At 44.6% G+C, this 8,988-nt stretch overlaps 1 protein-coding gene across 1 annotated transcript in view; it reads right to left on the bottom strand.

Annotated features, from left to right (window-relative positions):
- DSCAM (DS cell adhesion molecule) overlaps positions 1-5,096 on the bottom strand; it is a 939,729-nt gene extending 934,633 nt beyond the window's left edge. The window contains exon 1 of the mRNA XM_054675091.2: positions 4,510-5,096. The gene's annotated coding sequence lies outside the window, so the exon portion shown is untranslated. The remainder of the gene's footprint in view (positions 1-4,509) is intronic.
- Between the last annotated feature and the right edge of the window lie 3,892 nt (positions 5,097-8,988).

The raw sequence follows: 8,988 nt of genomic DNA on the forward strand, positions 1-8,988 counted from the left end.
CACTTGCATTGCCTATCTGTAAAAATAACTCCTCATCTGTTAACTCAAGTGGTTTCTTGAGAAGGGAGCTGCTCCTGGTTAGACGCTGTGAACATTGTTGAAATAACAACAAAGGAGTATTACATAAACTTAGCTGATAGAGCTGTGGCAGGGTTTAAGAGAGCTGACTCCAAATTTGCAAGAAGTTCTACTGTGGGTCCAATGCTAGCAAACACTATTGCGTGCTACAGAGAAATCTTTCATGAAAGGAAGAGTCCATTGGTGTGGCAAACTTCACTGTTGTCTTATTGCCACAACAACCCCAGCCTTCAACAATCATTACCCTAACTGGTCAGCAGCCATCAGCATCAAAGGAGGACATTCCACCAGAAAAAAAAAAAATATGACCTGCTGTATTAGTCCATTTTCACACGGCTATAAAAATACTTCCTGAGACTGGGTAATTTATAAATAAAAGAGGTTTAATTGACTCAGTTTCACATGGCTGGGAGGCCTCAGGAAACTTAAGAATTATGGTAGAAGGGGAAGAAGACACCTTCTTCACAAGGTGGCAGGAGAGAGAAGTGCAGGGGAAACTGACACTTATAAAACCATCAGATCTCAAGAGAACTCACTCACTATTATGAGAACAGCATGGAGAAGAACCACCCCCATGATTCAATCACCTCCCTTGACATATGGGGATTACAATCCGAGATGAGATTTGGGTGGGGACACAGAAACAAACCATATCATGTGCTGAAGGCTCAGATGATCACTAGCATTTTTTAGCAATAAAATACTTTTAGTTAAGGTTTCTACATTATTTTTTAGACATAATGATATTGCACACTTAAGAGGCTACAGTGTGGGATGAACATAACTTTTGTATGCACTGGGAAACCAATACATGTGTATGACTTGCTTTGCTACAATATTCGCTTTATTGTGGTGGTCTGAACTGAACCTACAATATTTTCATGATACGCCTGTATTTTGTGATAAGAGCATGTAGCATGAGACTTTGAACAACGTGCATCTTTGATCCCTAGATCTCAACCCTCACATGCCCTCTAGGACTTCCTTTCCATTACTCTTGATCCTTCTCATCTGTATCATCTACCATGGAAATATTCCTTTTCACTGGTCCTTCCTCCACAAACATATCCAATGTAGCAGAGATTCTGAGGCAAACGCTGGAAGAATTCTAGTCCTGCCTCTCTACTTTTGAGTTGCAGGCCTTGTGCTTTGTTTTTTTATTATCCATATTAATTATACCTACCTGGTAACACTGCTGTGGGGATGATACAAATCGATACATCTAATGCCTGGCATATAATAAGTGCTGAGTGTTTGCTATTATGTCATTATCTTTCAAATTGCATTCATAATTTGAATAAGTAATATGTGCAAATGGTACAGAAATTTAGATTAAAATGTTCTGCAGTTGGATGTAAGTTTCTCTCCAATCACCTTTTCACAACTTTACCTGAGAGGTGAGAACTGTTACCCACTGCTTGAGGATTCCCCCAGAAATGGATATCCTATACTTACCTGAGAAGACCGTGGAAGTGAAAATTCCTACACATAGTAGCCTCCTAAGCACAGCACCCTTTCTCTTGATTTTTTTTTTCACTGAATATCTATTTTGGAGCTGTTTCAATGTTAGTGCCAAAGACTTATCTCATCCCTCTCAACACCTGCTACTAACTGAATGTGTCATAATGGATTTAAACATTTCCTAATATAGGTACTTAAAAATTTTTTTCTACTAGTTTTTTTTTTTAATCCTGCAAGGCCTTGTCCAGACATAAATTTTACATATGTGAATATACCTGTACATTAATGACTAGAAGAGAAATTTCCAAGTCAAAGGACAGTTGCACTTTAATTTTATAATGGTTGTAAATATGATATTTGTCAGGCCTCTGAGCCCATGCCAAGCCATCACATCCCCTGTGACTTGCACGTATACGCCCAGATGGCCTGAAGTAACTCAAGAATCATAAAAGAAGTGAATATGCCCTGCCCCACCTTAACTGATGACATTCCACCACAAAAGAAGTGTAAATGGCCAGTGCTTGCCTTAACTGATGACATTACCTTGTGAAAGTCCTTTTCCTGGCTCATCCTGGCTCAAAAAGCACCCCCACCGAGCACCTTGCGACCCCCACTCCTGCCCGCCAGAGAACAAACCCCCTTTGACTGTAATTTTCCTTTACCTACCCAAATCCTATAAAACGGTGCCACACTTATCTCCCTTCGCTGACTCTCTTTTCAGACTCAGCCCGCCTGCACCCAGGTGAAGTAAACAGCCATGTTGCTCACACAAAGCCTGTTTGGTGGTCACTTCACATGCACGTGCATGAAATTTGGTGCCGTGACTTGGATTGGGGGGCCTCCCTTGGGAGATTAATCCCCTGTACTCCTCTTCTTTGCTCCCTGAGAAAGATCCACCTATGACCTCAAGTCCTCAGACCAACCAGCCCAAGGAACATCTCACCAATTTTAAATCATGTAAGCAGCCTCTTCTTACTCTCTTCTCCAACCTCTCTCACTGTCCCTCAACCACTTTCTCCTTTCCACTCTTCAATCTCTCCCTTCTCTTAATTTCAATTCCTTTCATTTTCTGGGAGAGACAAAGGAGACATGTTTTATCCGTGGACCCAAAACTCCGGCGCCGGTCATGGACTGGGAAGGCAGCCTTCCCTTGGTGTTTAATCATTGCAGGGATGCCTCTCTGATTATACACCCACATTTCAAGGGTGTCAGACCACGCAGGGACACCTGCCTTGGTCCTTCACCCTTAGCGGCAAGTCCCGCTTTTCTGGGGAAGGGGCAAGTACCCCAACCCCTTCTCTCCTTGTCTCTACCCATTCTCTGCTTTTCTGGGAGAGGGGCAAGTACCCCTCAACCCCTTCTCCTTCACCCTTAGAGGCAAGTCCCACTTTTCTACGGGGCAAGAACCCCCAATCCCTTATTTCCATGCCCCAACCTCTTATCTGTGTGCCCCAATCCCTTATTTCCATGCCCCAACCTCTTATCTCTGTGCTCCAATCCCTTATTTCTGCACCCCGACCTCTTATCTCTGTGCCACAACCCTTATTTCCACACCCTGACCTCTTATCTCTGTGCCCCAATCCCTTATTTCCACACCCCAACCTCTTATCTCTGTGCCCCAATCCCTTATTTCTGCACCCCAACCTCTCTCTGTGCCCCAATCCCTTATTTCCATGACCCAACCTTGTATCTCTGCACCCCAATCCCTTATTTCCACTCCCCGACCTCTTATCTCTGTGCCCCAACCCCTTTCCCACTTTTCTGGAAGGTAAGAACCCCCGAACCCCTTCCCTCCATTTCTCTACTCTCTCTTTTCTCTAGGCTTGCTTCCTTCACTATGGGCAACCTTCCACCCTCCATTCCTCCTTCTACTCCCTTGGCCTGTGTTCTCAAAAACTTAAAACCTCTTCAACTCACACCTGACCTAAAACCTAAATGCCTTATTTTCTTCTGCAATGCCACTTGACCCCAGTACAAACTCGACAGTAGTTCCAAATAGCCAGAAAATGGCACTTTGAATTTTTCCATCCTGCAAAATCTAAATAATTCTTGTCGTAAAATAGGCAAACGGTCTGAGGTGCCTGACGTCCAGCCATTCTTTTACACATCAGTCCCTTCCTAGTCTCTGTGCCCAGTGCAACTCGTCCCAAATCTTCCTTCTTTCCCTCCCGCCTGTCCCCTCAGTACCAACCCCAAGCGTCGCTGAGTCTTTCTAATCTTCCTTTTCTACAGACCCATCTGACCTCTCCCTTCCTCCCCAGGCTGCTCCTCGCCAGGCCGAGCTAGGTCCCAATTCTTCCTCAGCCTCTGCTCCTCCACCCTATAATCTTTTTATCAACTCCCCTCTTCACACCTGGTCCGGCTTACAGTTTCGTTCCGTGACTAGCCCTCCCCCTCCTGCCCAGCAATTTACTCTTAAAAAGGTGGCTGGAGCTAAAGGCATAGTCAAGGTTAATGCTCCTTTTTCTTTATCCCAAATCAAATAGCGTTTAGGCTCTTTTTCATCAAATATAAAAATCCAGCCCAGTTCATGACTTGTTTGGCAGCAACCCTGAGACACTTTACAGCCCTAGACCCTAAAAGCTCAAAAGGCCGTCTTATTCTCAATATACATTTTATTACCCAATCTGCTCCCGACATTAAATAAAACTCCAAAAATCGGAATCTGGCCCTCAAACCCCACAACAGGACTTAATTAACCTCACCTTCAAGGTGTACAATAACAGAAAAAAGTTGCAATTCCTTGCCTCCACTGTGAGACAAACCCCAGCCACATCTCCAGCACACAAGAACTTCCAAACGCCTGAACCACAGCGGCCAGGCATTCCTCCAGAACCTCCTCCCCCAGGAGCTTGCTACACATGCTGCAAATCTGGCCACTGGGCCAAGGAATGCCCACAGCCTGGGATTCCTCCTAAGCCATGTCCCATCTGTGTGGGACCCCACTGAAAATCGGACTGTTCAACTCACCTGACAGGCCAGAACCCCTGGAACTCTGGCCCAAGGCTCTCTGACTGACTCCTTCCCAGATCTTCTCGGCTTAGTGGCTGAAGATGACACTGCCCAATCGCCTTGGAAGCCGCCTAGACCATCACGGACGCCGAGCTCCCGGTAACTCTCACAGTGGAAGGTAAGCCCGTCCCCTTCTTAATCAAAATGGAGGCTACCCACTCCACATTACCTTCTTTTCAAGGGCCTGTTTCCCTTGCCTCCATAACTGTTATGGGTATTGACGGCCAGGCTTCTAAACCTCCTAAAACTCCCCAACTCTGGGGCCAACTTAGACAATACTCTTTTAAGCACTCCTTTTTAGTTATCCCCACCTGCCCAGTTCCCTTATTAGGCTGAGACACTTTAACTAAATTATCTGCTTCCCTGACTATTCCTGGACTACAGCTGTATCTCATTGCCGCCCTTCTTCCCAATCCAAAGCCTCCTTTGCGTCCTCCTCTTGTATCCCCCCACCTTAACCCACAAGTATAAGATACCTCTACTCCCTCCTTGGTGACCGATCATGCACCCCTTACCATCTCATTAAAACCTAATCACCCTTACCCCACTCAACGCCAATATCCCATCCCGCAGCACGCTTTAAAAAGATTAAACCTGTTATCACTCGCCTGCTACAGCATGGCCTTTTAAAGCCTATAAACTCTCCTTACAATTCCCCCATTTTACCTGTCCTAAAACCAGACAAGCCTTACAAGTTAGTTCAGGATCTGTGCCTTATCAACCAAATTGTTTTGCCTATCCACCCTGTGGTGCCCAACCCATACACTCTTTTGTCCTCAATACCTTCCTCCACCACTCACTATTCCATGCTTGATCTTAAAGATGCTTTTTTCACTATTCCCCTGCACCCCTCGTCCCAGCCTCTCTTTGCTTTCACTTGGACTGACCCTGACACCCATTAGGCTCAGCAAATTACCTAGGCTGTACTGCCACAAGGCTTCATAGACAGCCCCCATTACTTCAGTCAAGCCCAAATTTCATCCTCATCTGTTACCTATCTGGGCATAATTCTCATAAAAACATACGTGCTTTCCCTGCTGATCGTGTCCTATTAATCTCCCAAACCTCAATCTCTTACAAAACAACAACTCCTTTCTTTCCTAGGCATAGTTAGTGCGGTCAGAATTCTTACACAAGAGCCAGGACCGCACCCTGTAGCCTTTCTGTGCAAACAACTTGACCTTACTGTTTTAGCCTACCCCTCATGTCTGCATGCAGCGGCTGCCGCTGCTTTAATACTTTTACAGGCCCTCAAAATCACAAACTATGCTCAACTCACTCTCTACAGTTCTCATAACTTCCAAAATCTATTTTCTTCCTCATACCTGATGCATATACTTTCTGCTTCCTGGTTCCTTCAGCTATACTCACTCTTTGTTGAGTCTCCCACAATTACCATTGTTCCTGGCCTGGACTTCAATCTGGCCTCTCACATTATTCCTGATACCACACCTGACCCCCATGACTGTATCTCTCTGACCCACCTGATATTCACCCCGTTTCCCCATATTTCCTTCTTTCCTGTTCCTCACCCTGATCACGCTTGATTTATTGATGGCAGTTCCACCAGGCCTAATCGCCACACACCAGCAAAGGCAGGCTATGCTATAGTACAAGCCACTAGCCCGGCTCTCAGAACCTCTCATTTCCTTTCCATCATGGAAATCTATCCTCAAGGAAATAACTTCTCAGTGTTCCAACTGCTATTCTACTACTCCTCAGGGATTATTCAAGCCCCCTCCCTTCCCTACACATCAAGCTCCAGGATTTGCCCCCACCCAGGACTGGCAAATTAGCTTTACTCAACATGTCCCGAGTCAGGAAACTAAAATACCTCTTAGTCTAAATAGACACTTTCACTGAATAAGTAAAGGCCTTTCCTACAGGGTCTGAGAAGGCCACCACGGGCATTTCTTCCCTCCTATCAGACATAATTCCTCAGTTTAGCCTCCCCACCTCTATACAGTCTGATAACAGACCAGCCTTTATTAGTCAAATCAGCCAAGCAGTTTTTCAGGCTCTTAGTATTCAGTGAAACCTTTATATCCTTTAAGGTCCTCCATCTTCAAGAAAAGTAGAATGGACTAAAGGTCTTTAAAAAACACACCTCACCAAGCTCAGCCACCAACTTAAAAAGGACTGGACAATACTTTTACCACTTTCGCATCTCAGAATTCAGGTCTGTCCTTGGAATGCTACAGAGTACAGCCCATTTAAGCTCCTGTATAGACGCTCCTTTTTATTAGGCCCCAGTCTCATTCGACACCAGACCAACTTAGACTGTGCCCCAAAAAAACTTGTCATCCCTACTACCTTTTGTCTAGTCATACTCCTATTCACCGTTCTCAACTACTCATACAGGCCCTGCTCTTGTTTACACTGCCGGTTTACACTGTTTCTCCAAGCCATCACAGCTGATATCTCCTGGTGCTATCCCCAAACTGCCACTCTAAACTCTTGAAGTAAATAAATAATCTTTGCTGGCAGGACTATGCTGAATCTCCTTAGGCACTCTCTAATCAGATGTCCTAGGTCCTCCCAATTCTTAGACCTTTTATGTCTGTTTTTCTCCTTCTCTTATTCCATTTAGTTTTTCAATTCATACAAAACCGTAACCAGGCCATCACCAATCATTCTATACGACAAATGTTTCTTCTAACAACCCCACAATATCACCCTTTACCACAAAATCTTCCTTCAGCTTAATCTCTCCCACTCTAGGTTCCCACACCACCCCTAATCCCGCTTGAAGCAGCCCTTAGAAACATTGCCCATTCTCTCTCCATACCACCCCCAAAAATTTTCGCCACCCCAACACTTCAACACTATTTTGTTTTATTTTTCTTATTAATATAAGAAGACAGGAATGTCAGGCCTCTGAGCCCAAGCCAAGCCATCGCATCCCCTGTGACTTGCACGTATACGCCCAGATGGCCTGAAGTAACTGAAGAATCATAAAAGAAGTGAATATGCCCTGCCCTACCTTAACTGATGACATTCCACCACAAAAGAAGTGTAAATGGCCGGTCCTTGCCTTAACTGATGACATTACCTTGTGAAAGTCCTTTTTCTGGCTCATCCTGGCTCAAAAAGCACCCCCACCGAGCACCTTGCAACCCCCACTCCTGCCTGCCAGAGAACAAACCCCCTTTGACTGTAATTTTCCTTTACCTACCCAAATCCTATAAAATGGCGCCACCCTTATCTCCCTTCACTGACTCTCTTTTCGGACTCAGCCCGCCTGCACCCAGGTGAAATACATAGCCATGTTGCTCACACAAAGCCTGTTTGGTGGTCTCTTCACATGGACGCGCATGAAAATATTAACATATTGTAGATAAATAATATTATTGATATAGTCTTGAACATTATAACCATATAACCATAAATACAAGCATATGTAATTTAAAAAAGTATAATTAAAATTTATAATAAATATTAGTAAATGTATCCTTAAAAATATACCAATTGGCGATTTCCATGTTTTAATTTTCATTGTTATCATTCCTTTCTAATTTAGACTTCAGGTCTTTCTGTCTAGAGGGGCCATGAGCCAAGATAGCCACTCTTCAGGAAAGCCCTGCCAGTTGGGCTGGGGGTTAGGTTTGGCTATGTCAGTCAGGTGAGACACAGAGGGAAGGTGAAACCAAAATGCATGCAACAGAAGAAATTTATTACTTACAGGTCCCAGAGAGGTTAAGAAGCCTGAGGTGGAGGAATGGGGTGGTGCAAGGGCAACAGGAAGTTCAACCAGCAAGTGTAGAGGGGCAGGGGCACTGGTGGGACTATGTTTTTATTTATTTATTTTTATTATACTTTAAGTTTTAGGGTACATGTGCACAACGTGCAGGTTAGTTACATATGTATACATGTGCCATGTTGGTGTGCTGCACCCATTAACTAGTCATTTAACATTAGGTGTATCTCCTAATGCTATCCCTCCCCCCTTCCCCACCCCACAACAGGCCCCAGTGTGTGATGTTCCCCTTCCTGTGTCCATGTGTTCTCATTGTTCAATTCCCACCTATGAGTGAGAACGTGCGCTGTTTGGTTTTTTTGTCCTTGTGATAGTTTGCTGAGAATGATGGTTTCCAGCTTCATCCATGTCCCTACAAAGGACATGAACTCATCCTTTTTTATGGCTGCATAGTATTCCATGGTATATATGTGCCACATTTTCTTAATCCAGTCTATCATTGTTGGACATTTGGCTTGGTTCCAAGTCTTTGCTATTGTGAATAGTGGCGCAATAAACATATGTGTGCTTAGTAACCCTATTTGGAGGCTGCCTCGAGGCACACAGGAAGGGAGGGTGATTAAAAGGCTGGGGAAAGCTTCAGGGCTGAGAAGAGAAGAAGGGAGATTCCTTCGGCTCTCCCTTTGTCTCTCTAGGTATGCAAATGCCCCCAAAACTAAGGACTAAAAGGACTGAGTTTC

Source organism: Pan troglodytes, chromosome 22 (assembly GCF_028858775.2).
Source record: "Pan troglodytes isolate AG18354 chromosome 22, NHGRI_mPanTro3-v2.0_pri, whole genome shotgun sequence".
In the NCBI taxonomy this organism is placed as follows: domain Eukaryota; kingdom Metazoa; phylum Chordata; class Mammalia; order Primates; family Hominidae; genus Pan; species Pan troglodytes.